Source organism: Eptatretus burgeri, chromosome 3 (assembly GCF_056783735.1).
Source record: "Eptatretus burgeri isolate ZD-2024b chromosome 3, Ebu_testis_v1, whole genome shotgun sequence".
NCBI classification, from domain to species: domain Eukaryota; kingdom Metazoa; phylum Chordata; class Myxini; order Myxiniformes; family Myxinidae; genus Eptatretus; species Eptatretus burgeri.
The window spans coordinates 140,828,750-140,841,896 of record NC_140963.1 but is presented as its reverse complement, the minus strand read 5'-3'; the positions used below and the strand labels follow the sequence as shown (position 1 = coordinate 140,841,896).

The following is a 13,147-nucleotide window of genomic DNA, read 5'->3' as shown; positions in this document are numbered from 1 at the left end:
CCGAGTAGTCAAATGTACTTCCCTTTCTAGATGTGTTAATTGAGAAGTCTGAGGATGGATTCTTGATGACAATCTACCGCAAGGCTACCTTCACTGGGCAGTACTCATGATGGGACTCCTTTAGCTCAACACACCCCAAGATTGCCCTTATGAATATCCTTGTTAATAGTGTGTGGGCCATATGTTCCCCTGCTGACTTGCTACTGAAATTGAGCGCATTAAAACCATTCTCCGTGACAATTGCTACCCTGAGCGACTCATCTGTGGGTTCATACAGGCCAAAACTGCAAATCGGTCAGATGACACTGTATTTGGACCAGAAAAGTGTCCGGTTTTTCTTGAGCTGCCATGGAGAGGTAAAATCTCTCAAAAGTTTTAACAACAGGTGAAACGGTCAGTTTCACAATGTTACAAGTCCGTTGTAACGAGAGTGATTTTTTTTTTTTTACTCCCCACAAATTTCTCCCCTCAGTCCAGAAAGATGTTCTCCTGACCACAAAACTGAACAATGTTATTTATGATTTTCAGTGCCGGTGTGATGCCAGGTACGTAGGTCGCACATCACTCAGACTGGAGGATCCGATCGAGCGGCACATTCCATTGGCAATCTGGAACAACTTGGAGACTGTACATGTAAGATCCTGTACATGTAAGATCCTGTACATGTAAGATCCTGTACATGTAAGATCCTGTACATGTAAGATCCTGTACATGTAAGATCCTGTACATGTAAGATCCTGTACATGTAAGATCCTGTACATGTAAGATCCCGTGCATGTAAGATCCTGTACATGTAAGATCCTGTACATGTAAGATCCTGTACATGTAAGATCCTGTACATTTAAGATCCTGTACATGTAAGATCCCGTACATGTAAGTTCCCGTACATGTAAGATCCTGTACATGTAAGTTCCCGTACATGTAAGATCCCGTACATGTAAGATCCCGTACATGTAAGATCCCGTACATGTAAGATCCCATACATGTAAGAACCCAACAATAATGCCTGCTCAAAGTGATTCTGCCATTGGTCAGCACCTCAAGAACAATCCCGAATGTGCCCAGGACTATCACGCTGAAGGGTTCCAGATTGTGGCACGAGCACGTACTGAAGCACATTTACGTGTTCGTGAAGCCACATTCATACAAACACGAGCTCCTGTTCTTTGCAAACAAAAAGAGTGTTTGCAAACACTGTATCTGTTCTGACCTGGATCCATCGAAAAATGGGAGGTCACGGGTTCCCTCAGTGCCTCAAAACCATGCTATGTACGCTTGCGTCAGTAACGGTCCAAAGAACCAATCCCCAACTGTCTGAACAAATAAATTGTTCCATTTTGCATCTGCATATCTGTAAATCTTGCATGTGTCCTCATAAGCTGCAAGACGAAAAGCTTTGACAATGTCTGTTGTTTTTTTTCTGCTATCTTCAAATTTTGAACGACCAACCGTTCAGTCGTTAGAATGTTTCAAACCGATCGAGTGTGACACTCAGTGCTCGATCGACTGGGATATTGGTAAAGAGTGAAACCACATCAAAATATTCCATCGTCTCATCTTTTTGGATTCTCACTTTTCTTATCCTCTTGACGAATTCACCACGTATCTTCACTGTTTTGACGGTCTGGCCTCCAAGCCTGACATTGATGCATACTCGGAAGCCAGACAGTCAGTATGATGGAGCATTAACCAAGGACACAGTGGGTCTCAGAGGGACATTCTCTTTGTGGATCTTGGAAAGACCATATAGTCTGGCTGCTGAACCGTTGCTGCAGTCAAGCCAATTGTAATCCTGTTTTCCCAGCCTGTAATCCTGGTTAGCCAGCCTGTAATCCTGGTTACCCAATTGTAAGCTTGATTTCAGCTTGTTACTTAAATTAGCAGAGTATATCTCGATTACTTTGTTGGAAATGCCTTTCTTCTTTCAAACAAACAAACAAAAAATTTATACATATATATATATATATATATATATATATATATATATATATATATATATATATATATATATATATATATATATATATATATATATATATATATATATATATATATATATATATATATATATATATACAGCAGCCTGCAAAAGTATTCACTCCTTACCAATAATACAATGTGTCGGTGGATTATGGATTGTGTGGAAACAATTTTTACAAATGAACCTTTTAATTCATAACTGAGGAAATCAAACTAAACGTTGTTATAGTTGAAGGAGGTTACATGTCAGGAATACATGTAAAAATATCATGAACAAATCAAAATTCACTGGTTGCAAAAGTATTCAGTCCCTTAGGTTCGTACTTGGTGGAATCACCTTTGGCAGAAATGATTGTTTTGAGTGTTTCTGAGTAGGTCTCTACCAGCTTTGTAAAGTGAAATGGAGAAATATTTGTCCATTCCATCCATCCATTGGGACCGATCATCCATCCATCAATCCATTCCATCCAATGCAGAGCACTGGTGCTGCCGAAACAGTCTCCTTGGCTATGGGCACAATCCTGAATGGGTCGCCACTTCGACACAGTTTGTCCATTCTTCATGTGAAAATTCCTCTAGTTCTGCCAAGTTTGATGGGGATTGTCGATGGACTGCAGTCTTCAAATCTCACCATAAATGTTCAATTGAGTTCAAGTCAGGACTTTGACTGGGCCACTCAAGAACATTTATTTACTTCTTATTCAGACACTCCAGTGTGGCTTTCGTTTTGTACTTCGGATCATTGTCCTGATGAAATGTGAATCTCCTACCCAGGTTCACATTCATGGCTGATCAAGCAGGTTTTTGTCAAGGATTCTCCTGTACTTTGCACCCTCCATTGTCCCTTCTATCCTGACAAGCTTGCCAGTCCCTGCTAATGAGAAGCATCCCTATAACATGATGCTGTCACGACTATGCTTGACAGTAGGGATGGTGTTGACTCTGGGTAATGTGCAGTGTTGGACTTGCACCAGATGTAATGCTTTGTATTTAGACCAAAAAGTTCAGTTTTTGTCTTGTCTGACCCCCAATCATCTCTCCACATGCCTGCAGTAACATTAAGATACTTTTCCAGATGAACTTTTAGATGTCTTTTTCAGTAGTGGATTCTTTCTTGACACTGATCCATGGTGCCAGCTTTGTGAAGGGAATGGGATATTGTTGATTGATGAACATTTGACCCACATCTCAGACATAGAGCCTTGCAGATCTTTCAAAATGATTGTTGGATTAACAGTGACATTCTGAACCAGTTTCTTGCTTGCCCGGCTGCTGGGTTTGAATGGGCGACCTGATCAGGGTAACGTCTGGGTGGTATGATACGTCTTCCTCTTCTTAATGATGGATTTCACCGAACTGAAAGGGATAATGAGTGACTTTGAAATCTTCTTATAACCCTCTCCTGAACAGTGCTTCTCCACCACTTTATGTCTGACTTCTTTGGAAAGCTCCTCGGTCATGTTTGCCTTGTTGGTTGACCAAGTAAGTTGCACCTTAAAACTCCTGAGATAAATGGTGGAGTTTAATTTTTAAGTTAAATCACTGATTATATACAGGTGAAACCTATTACACTTATTATGTAACCTTTCAAAGAAATAATTTGCTCCTGAAGTGCTTTTGGGTTAATTGTTGTTTGAATACTTGTGTAACTGAGAATCATCTGATTTTCTCTGTTAATCTAATGTATTCACATGATATCTGCATTTTTTTGCTTTATCAATTTGTTTGGAGTAGTTTGTGAAGACACTATAATGATATTAAGTTTTGAAAACATCATGAAACGAGAAGGGCACTTGGAAGAGCACATACTTCCTCCACGCAATACCTGATCCATGAGAACATATTGGGCCCAATATATTTTTGAAATGTCATTCTTCATGTCGTTTTTGGCCCGACCTCTCAATGGTGAAGAATCACTTTTAAAAAAATTAAATAACTCCACTATGCAGATCCAGATCCGAATCTTCACCAAAATCTAATCAGTTCGTCCTCGTCGCACACCCAACCCATCCACAAAATTTCCTCCGAATCCATCCACAACCTTTTGAGATATCCTGCACACAAACAGACAAACAAACAAACAAGAAAAAGACCGTGCAGAGAACTATACTTGCAAAATCCACCACCCTCTCCAAGGGTTGCCATGGATACATCAAATTGTCCATTTCATTAAGATTAAAATTGACAATCTTAATCAAAGCTCAGGTCATTCGGGTGAAAATTGATTATTTTTCAGATAAAAATTGAGGATTTTAGAAGTTTGACCTTGAGTTGACCTTTGACCCTTTTGACCTCAAAAAGTTGGTTTGCAAATTCAGTGATGCAATTGCTGCTTCATCAAATGAAAATTGACGATTTTTCAAATTAAATTTGATTTTATAAGTTTGACCTTGAGTTGACCTTTGACCTTTTGATCTCGAAAAATAGTTGTTTTCCCAAATCAGTGATGCAATGTGCAAATCCTGTTCAACTTTCAATTCAATCGGATGAAAAATAACGATTTTAGAAATGTTGGTTATTGAAATGGTGATCGGCCGGAAGATAGTTGTTCTGTGCAGATTATGCGGTTTTACCGTGTGAGACATAATCCGCGGCGATGCTTACCTTAAGTCAGGAGGTGTGTCTGATGTATAAACGACGAATGTGGTCATCATTGGTGAGATATTTATCGGTACACCATCCTGATGAGGGCAAATAAGCCCAAAATCTGGATCGGCGGCTCCGTTTCATGTTTAACTGATGATGTAATGACCATATAATCTTTGTCTGTTTGACAGAGTCACCAGGCTGAAGCTTCTGTGTTGGAGGTGACGCTTTGGTGGGACTGTTGTCCAATGGGGATCAGCGGAGTGCTCATCACACTCCTCATGTTTCGATATATATATATATATATATATATATATATATATATATATATATATATATATATATGTATATATATGTATATGTATATATATGTATATATGTATATGTGTATATATGTATATATATGTATATGTATATATATATACATATATATATATATATATATATATATATATATATATATATATATATATATATATATATATATATATATATATATGCCAGTAGGCAGCGATGGGTCGCCGAGCATGGAAACTATAAGATAGAGAGCAAAATGGATGTCATATAGCGGATAGGGAATCACCTTAAGATTATACATATCAAATCTCATCCAGTTCCATCTACTGATAACTACTCGGTATCCATTTGAATGAAAAGTACCGAAAATGCGGTTTGAAATCGGAAATCCCCAAAGTTCGAGGGGGTGCTGTGGGTGAACAAAGATCTAAATTGAAAATCCGGCTAGATCGTTTGTGCACAATGTATTCCAGATGATTAGTGTGAATTTTCATGACCATCCGACCATAACCCTAGGAGGAGTAGCATTTGTTGCGAAGGCACCTCCAGCTCTCGCATGTTATCGATTTTTGCACGAATTGACCTTTGACCCCTGACCTAAGCGAAATCGGTCAATATGTCCTGAGGCAAAGTTGTAGTACTCATTGAGTACCATGAACCTGCAAAGTTTCATTCGTATCGATGCACTCACCTGGTCGCTAGGGGGCCTTCAATTTTCGCCAATTTTTGCACATACCCTAATTGTAGGGGGCGCTGCGGGTAAAGTATTCCATATATCACAAAAACCGGAATATATTTGATAGAGCATCACCTGTAGATCATTCGTGCCAAATTTCATAACCCTACGTGGGATAATGGCTTTCGGAATTGATTTTCGCGTGAACGGTTCCGATTTTGAATGTTTGTCGGTTGTTGTTAGGGGACCAAAGCGTCCCTAGCAACCATCACAATTTCCAAAGCACTAGGTCATAAGATGTACCTACCACCCAAGTTTGGTCAAAATCCGCCCACCTTTACTACCAATTATGCTGATGACAAACGAACAAACATCCAAACAAACATCCAAACAAACAGACAGAATTACTGACAATAAGGGTCACCTATTTTGGCGACCCAAAATATATATATTGTTATGTTTGTGGGGTAGATGGAGGAATTTCATAGGAAAGATACATCGTATCGAGTTGCTTGGCCCGTGGAGGTGTAGGAGAAATCTCGATGTAAACTAAGAAGGGAAACTGTGAGCATAAGTGTTACTTGTCACCACACGGTTTGGTGCGGTGTTCATGAGATAGAGATTAAGGATAATTCCCCCATATGTAATCGTTCCCCTGTGACTTTTCCCAGTGTTTTTGTATTACAAATGTGCAATGGAAGAATTGCGTTTTTACAATGTGACCAAGTATGTGGAAGAAGCCCCGCTTCCAAAGGTGATGATGGGCGAGGTCATGCCCCAGAGGCTGATGATTGATGGGCATGACGTGAGTTTGAGGAAGAGGAAGAAGCGAGAGAGGCGACGTTAGTCAGAGGACAGGGAAGCAGCTCGTAGCGAGGAGCAAACGCTCAAGTGGAGTTTGGTGTGAGGGAGGCGATCAGAGAAACCACAGTGCGTCTCGGGAAGAGAACGGAGAGGCAGGATCGGTGGTCGAAAGAGCAGGGCATTACGGCTGGCTTTCCTTCGACGCATGAAGAAGAGTGAGGTTGCAGTTGTAGTCGTGAGAGGAACATGAATGGGAAGGAGGATCTCGCTTCGCTCTCCTCTCGACATGACGAAATGGCTGCATGATTCTCGTATTTGTACTGAGAGGGCGGGATCGGCAAGCGCGGTCGACGAAGAAGTGACGCCGCGGTTCGGGAGCCCTGACGTCGAATATTGCCTCACGAATTGCTCGGCGCCATTTTTTGGGGCGCGGTCGCTTGCGTGGCGGCTAACTGAAGGAACAAAAAGGGATTTCTTTATTTTCTTTATTTTATATGACCCTGCCTATGTGTGTCTGAGTGCGGAGGTGCCTCAAAATTAGATTTAGATTACCTCACATTTCTTTCATTATTATAATTCCAATTATTGTCATTGTACATATTTGATTACTGTCATGAAATTATCCATTTCATTTGCTTGCGTCCAAGTATCTGTTGTGGGTTCGAGAGTAAAACCCCTGTGCTGTGCTACCGCCCTGGTGAAGCGCCGAGCATTTCTTTCCCGTGCGCACCATTAATCCCTGGGAGTCTTAGCCGTGGGCCTCCAAGGGATAGCTGTTGAGCCATCCGTCCAGGTGGGGCGAAACCTGCTGGACACACACACACACACACACACACACACACACACACACACACACACACACACACACACACACACACACACACGTAATGGTTTGAGCGTCCACCCTGAGTAAAGGAGGTCGCTGGTTCAAACCCTGGTCGAGTTGTACGAAACACTTTAAAATGTGACATGCTGCTTCCTTGCTTGATGCTCAGCATTTCAAAGGATGGAGAATGCGGGAAAGGCAATGGCAAACCACTCGGTGTAACTCTGCTTCAGCAACACAAACACTGTTAAGAGTTTGGTTCGAAAAAAATAAACAAATTATATATGTACAGTGTATACCTTAAATACTTAACAGGTGACCAATGTTGCTTTTTTCGTGCCCGAAGAAAAATTGCAGAGTAAATAAATAGTTTAATGCTGCTTTCTACATGCTGGTCTTGCAAATGTTCTTCACTGTGTATTTTGTGTGCTTTGGTAAAAAAAAAAAAATGCTGATCTTGTATTTTTTTGCTCAGCATGAGATTTTGGGCACTGGCACGGCTTTGGGAAGCTCGTCGTGAATGCACCAGTTAAAGGGGGGGAAAAGGGCAAGGCGTTTCAGAACAGGACTTGTCATGCCAGAGGGCCTTACAGGCAGGGCCAATGGTTTCTGTTGTGGTTTCTGATCACCACAAACGCACGCTCAGCTTTGGAATATCAGAAATGTTTTGTCTGGAGGAAAATTTAATGATCTATAAACTTTTACAAAACCATGTTGACGGTTTGGGTTTTGAAAGCTCTTCGTGGTGCACGTTTATATTGCTACCATTTCCCACAACAAGTGCCCACCATTCAGAAACAACCGAATGCTGTAATAGGACTTTGACTTTCTAAAGTCCAGGCCTTGCTGAAATGAGGAGAGGTAAATGTGGACGATTGTCACTGTCCAAAAGTTTTCTTTACTTTTTCTACAACTTTTAAACTTTGTTTTTTTTTGGTGCTTCATTGTAATTTTATATTTGCTTTGCTCACTTTCTGGCCTATATTACAAACTATCATAAGCTTACTACCTGCTGCCAATGCTCCACAGCCAAACTACCCAGGATACTTTTGCGATTGCACAGCGGACAGTCATGCATTTATCACAAACTGTCCGAGAGATGTTTTCTGAACTGGCAAGACCAGATAGGTGGTAAAAAGTTTGAACTGATAATATTTCTATCTGTGCATATACCGCACTCATTATTCATACAAGTTATCTTTGTCATGATTAAGCGCACCCCCGCACCCCCGCACCCCCATCCCCACCACACCCCCATTCTACATTCCACCCCTCTTTATGTTTTTCTTTTCTGTTGCTTTCAGCTCCATCTGTGAAAGCAATTGCTGCAGAATCTTCAATCCTTTTGTCACAGCTAGCACAGTCGACTTTGACCATCTTTACAAATGACTACCTCACCTCATCTGCACCTTGGCAGCTTCTTCTGACCCTGAAGGTAAAACTCATTTTCTTCATGTTTTACAACCTGGTCTTGGTTATTGTACAATTCTAACCTCACCTGGACCATCCAGTCGATCAATTTTGGTGTTTTCAAAACTTTGTTCCTGCTCGATCTCTTGCGTTGGATGCATTTTCCCTTTTTTTGCACGGTTTCCACGTCGCTGGAACCTTTTAGAAGTGTGATCGGTGAGAAAAGTCATTCCTCAGCTCGGAAATACAAGCTGATTGGCTATTACAAGCCGCAGTGGCTCGTGATTGGAATGCTCCACGCTGAGAAAGGCATCCAGCCAAGACAGTTTGGCTCTTGGGCCTGGTGCCCATCGCCATCTTTTGCCAACCTTCCTCGTATTCTTTCACTGTCCTTCTCTATCTGTCTCTGTCTCTTCTATTCCCTCCCTGTTCCCTGCTCTTTCATCCCGTAGCATTTCTTACTCACTTCAAACGTATGCTGTTTAACAAGCACAAGTGCATAAAAGCATATGGAGATTAAGAGTTGGAAGAGCTTCGTGCTGCATCTGCATGTAAAGTGTTCCACTGCACTGAGCATTTGAAAAATATTATTTTGAATGCCCTGAACTTGTTAAATAAAACATTCACAATTGGAACTCAAAGCACTAAGCAACTCTGTAGACAAGTAAGTTGGAAACATACACAATCAAAACACTCATTGTCCTCTTTTCAAACTTGAGCTAACAGCCCTGTTGGCGTTGGTAAGATTATGCAATTTTTCCTTTTTTTTTTTGTAAACACAGTCGAGGAGCATGGAAGAGCACATTAGTACATTGAACAGATCAGGACACAACAGGACAAAAGGAAGCGTTGAGAGATGCGGGGAGGGGGGGGGGACACCGACAGCAGAGTTTAAGGCCAATATGGAGGCAGACTCGGACAAACAATGGGTGTGGGGAAGAATGGGGGGGGGGCAGGAAAGGATGCATCGGATGGACAAGATGGATTCAGAAGGAACTCCACAGAGGAAAAACTGGAAATTTGGAAGGAGGGATTGGGGTGGCGGGTTAAGGAGGGTAGAGAAGATCATGGTTTTGGATTGGGGACGATCTGAGATTGTGCTGAACAACTGTCTTGAAGAACTGGAATGAAGAATGAGATTGAAGAGAATGTGGAAGTTGGTTCTACAGGTGGGATAAAAGAGGAAGGAATGAGTGTGGCGGTGAGCAGTGATTCTGGATTTTGGTACTTTCACCAGAAGGGGGTTGATGGTGGACTGTGTGAGCCCTGCAGAAACCTGGGGCAAGGGGAGAGGGAAGGGGTAAAGCACGTAAAGAGCCGAAGGTGCAAGACCAGAAAGGAGGCGGTGGGAATACAGAGAGACCACCGACTTGTCTGCAATGGTGAAGTGATAGGCCCATCAAATCTGCTTCATCGCTGGAGATTCCAATAACATTGAAGGCCTTTGTTTCCACGGCATCAACCTGAGCAAGGTGTGAGGCAGAGGGTACAGCTCAAAAGGGAAAGCAGTAATCCATCAAGCTGTGGATAAAGGTCTTGGAGGTGAATAAAAGTGCAGGTGTGCTCATGAATAACTTCGTATGACAGACGATGCCCAGTTGGTGGCTGGCTTTGTCGGCCAACATTGATATGTGGTTTGTCCGAGAAAGATCATAGCTGATTGTGAGACTCGGGAGTTTAAATGACTGAACCTCCTCAAGAGGATTGTTAAGAAAATAGATGGGGGGCGGGGGGATTGCCAGATCGTCCTGAGAGAGAGAGAGAGAGAGAGAGAGAGAGAGAGAGAGAGAGAGAGAGAGAGAGAGAGAGAGAGAGAGAGAGAGAGAGAGAGAGAGAGAGAGAGAGAGAGAGAGAGAGAGAGAGAGAGATAGATAGATAGATAGATAGATAGATAGATAGATAGATAGATCGATAGATATCAGGATTGAACACATATCAACAAAGAGATTGATGATTTTCCAGAGTCAGAGAGATCAATGATGAGATCAGGAAACGGACTTGGCCCAGAACACTGCCTTGGGGCACTCCAGCCTTCCCTTGAGGAGGAGATGAAATGATTCTGTTGAGTGCCACACATTGGCTACGAGAGTAAAGGAAGTCAGTAAGCCATGTGTGGGGCTGACCCTGGATGCCATTGGCAGAGCAAAGTGGAATGCCAGACTGCATCAAAAGCACAATATATGTTCAGAGAGATGGCCTCATCTCATGACTGACATTTATGACCTCTATCCATTGTTGCGTGAGTTGAAGCAGCATGTCCAAGGTGGGGTGCTCCGACCTGAATCCAAGTTGGTGATATGAGATGAGGTTGTTGGAGAAAAGGAAGGATTTCATGTCAATTCTGACAATGGATTCCATGACCTTGCTGATGATTGGAAGTAAGCTGATCGGTCTGTAGTTAAGGGGATCAGCTTTTGCACCTTGTTATGTAATGCCGTGCTGCTGGCGGATTTCCCTTGCGCAAATGACAAGGTGAAACGGGCAGAGAGAGGATGGGAAAGAGCAGCAGAGCAGGTTTTTTGGAAACGTGTGCTGATGCTGTCTGTCCCACGAAGCGAGCAGTGCAGCTCGCTTTGTGGGAGTTCTCTCAAAACACTGACCCATACATGGCAGGGCGTGGAGGGGAGCTCCTGCACGAGAACAAAGGTTGGATCACCACACCCGAATTGGCCAACCTGCTTCAAGCATGCGACCTTTGCTCGGAGAGCGCAACCACTCATGAGGGTAGTATATCGTGTCGGCATGAAGCATAAAATGAAGTTCCCAGTTGAAAGGGATCTTGCCGTACACTTTGTTGGCAAGTGCGCTCGGAAGGGAGGGATGTCAAGTATTCTTGTGGGGGATGACAATGAGGCTCCTTACACATCCAACTTCCTGGCAGGGGCAAAGCGGCTTCTTAATTTTGAGACATCACATCAAAGGAAACGTTGTTTCTACATGAAACTTAATTTCGTATATGTGTACACATGCTCACAGAGAATGACCTCACTGAGAACCTGTGCATCCAATATAAGGAAGAAAAGATGAGAACTGAGTGGTGCACATCCAGGCCTTCATCCTGGGGTTCACCAACATCGGGCTCCGATGGATGCTACGACGCATTCCACAGGATGACGTGCTGCACATCTGCACAGACGCAATTTACACCTGCCGGCTTCCCCAGGCTGTGCATGTCATGCTTGTCGAAGAGCGTCCCAGGTACGGGCAGTGGTGCCACAAAATTCCTGTGAATGAATGATACCTGGAAGTCGCTGGATAGAAAAATTGAGCACTGTGGGAGCTGCACCCCTGCCGAAGACTGACCAGCACCATCACTACCGGCTGACCTTGCAACAGCTATGGCCCAGTGAATGTACCTCACTGGCCAGGGCATCTCCGGTTAAACAGAGTGGGCCGTTAATACCTTCCGTGGGCAGAGGATTGTAGTATTGACCCTGGAGAATGACCTTGCTGAGAACCTGTGCATCCCTGCGGATAAACCCATCAGCAAATGGGACCCTGTTGCGCTGGTGCATCGGCTCGACAGTCTGGCCAAGGTCATCTTCATGGATGAGTGTTGTAAAATTCCGACCATAGTTCTGCGTATGATCCTGGATTACTTCGCCTGCAGGACCTGCCAGGTGATTTCTGCTGGCAACTTGTCGCAGTTGCCACTATGGGGTGACAAAGTAGGACCCCACCAAAAAGTAGGACCCCACCACAGAATGGACCAATGTGCATTGGTTTCAGACACTACCGTTGCCTGTGGGAAAGGTGTGAGCAGCCATACATTGTATGCTCTGCCAATATCACATGTCTCACTGCATCGCTCTCGCGACTTCACGACATAAAAGAGCGCATGTGGTGCACACCCGACCCTGTGCAGCTCGACGTCTTTTGCAATGTGTGGGTGGGCATTACATTTGACAAGGCTATCCAGCAAACTTCACCAGATGACCTGTGGGTTTGCTTCACAAACCAGCTGGGGGCTAAGATACAACCCTGCTTGCTGGCACACCACAAGAAAAACTCTGCGACCACCCCAGCTCAGGACGGGTTTGTCGCTGTTGACAGCATCACCCACCGGTATCACCAGCAGGGTCAGGAAGTTACCATACCAGGATCATCTCACAGTGTCCAGGCATACAAGGGCACCATTTTACAAGTGCCATTGAAGCTGGTTGAGAGGGAGTTGCCCTAAGATTGGAAGTATGCCGGTTGGTGGATTGTACACCGAGTTCAGTGCAAAACGATACAGCCACCCAGCCACCTGCTCTTTGCCGACCACATGCTTTAGGGCTGGATAACAAATGCGGTTTACACACGCGTCAGCAGTGCCAGATTTGCCAATCAGATTGTGCATGTCCTCCCCCCCCCCCCCCCTGACAATGTCGGAGGTATGGTGGTTCCAACAAAGCTTCAATCCACACCCGATGAGGACCTCATTGTTGCATGAATCAAGCGACGTATCGTGGATGATATGATAAGATAAGAGGAAAGGGAGAATCCCCATGAAGACACCCCCAGATGCGGAAAGGCTCACGGTTGGCTACATCCTTGGCCTATGCGCTGCCACAAAACATAAGTGC

The 13,147-nt window shown here is 43.6% G+C and overlaps 1 long non-coding RNA gene across 9 annotated transcripts in view; it reads left to right on the top strand.

Moving 5' to 3' along the window:
• LOC147031152 (uncharacterized) overlaps positions 1-13,147 on the top strand; it is a 297,080-nt gene that overhangs the window by 191,124 nt on the left and 92,809 nt on the right. For all 9 annotated transcript variants that reach the window (XR_015056687.1, XR_015056691.1, XR_015056688.1 and 6 more), the window contains one exon: positions 8,474-8,604. This is a non-coding gene — a long non-coding RNA (uncharacterized LOC147031152). The remainder of the gene's footprint in view (positions 1-8,473; positions 8,605-13,147) is intronic.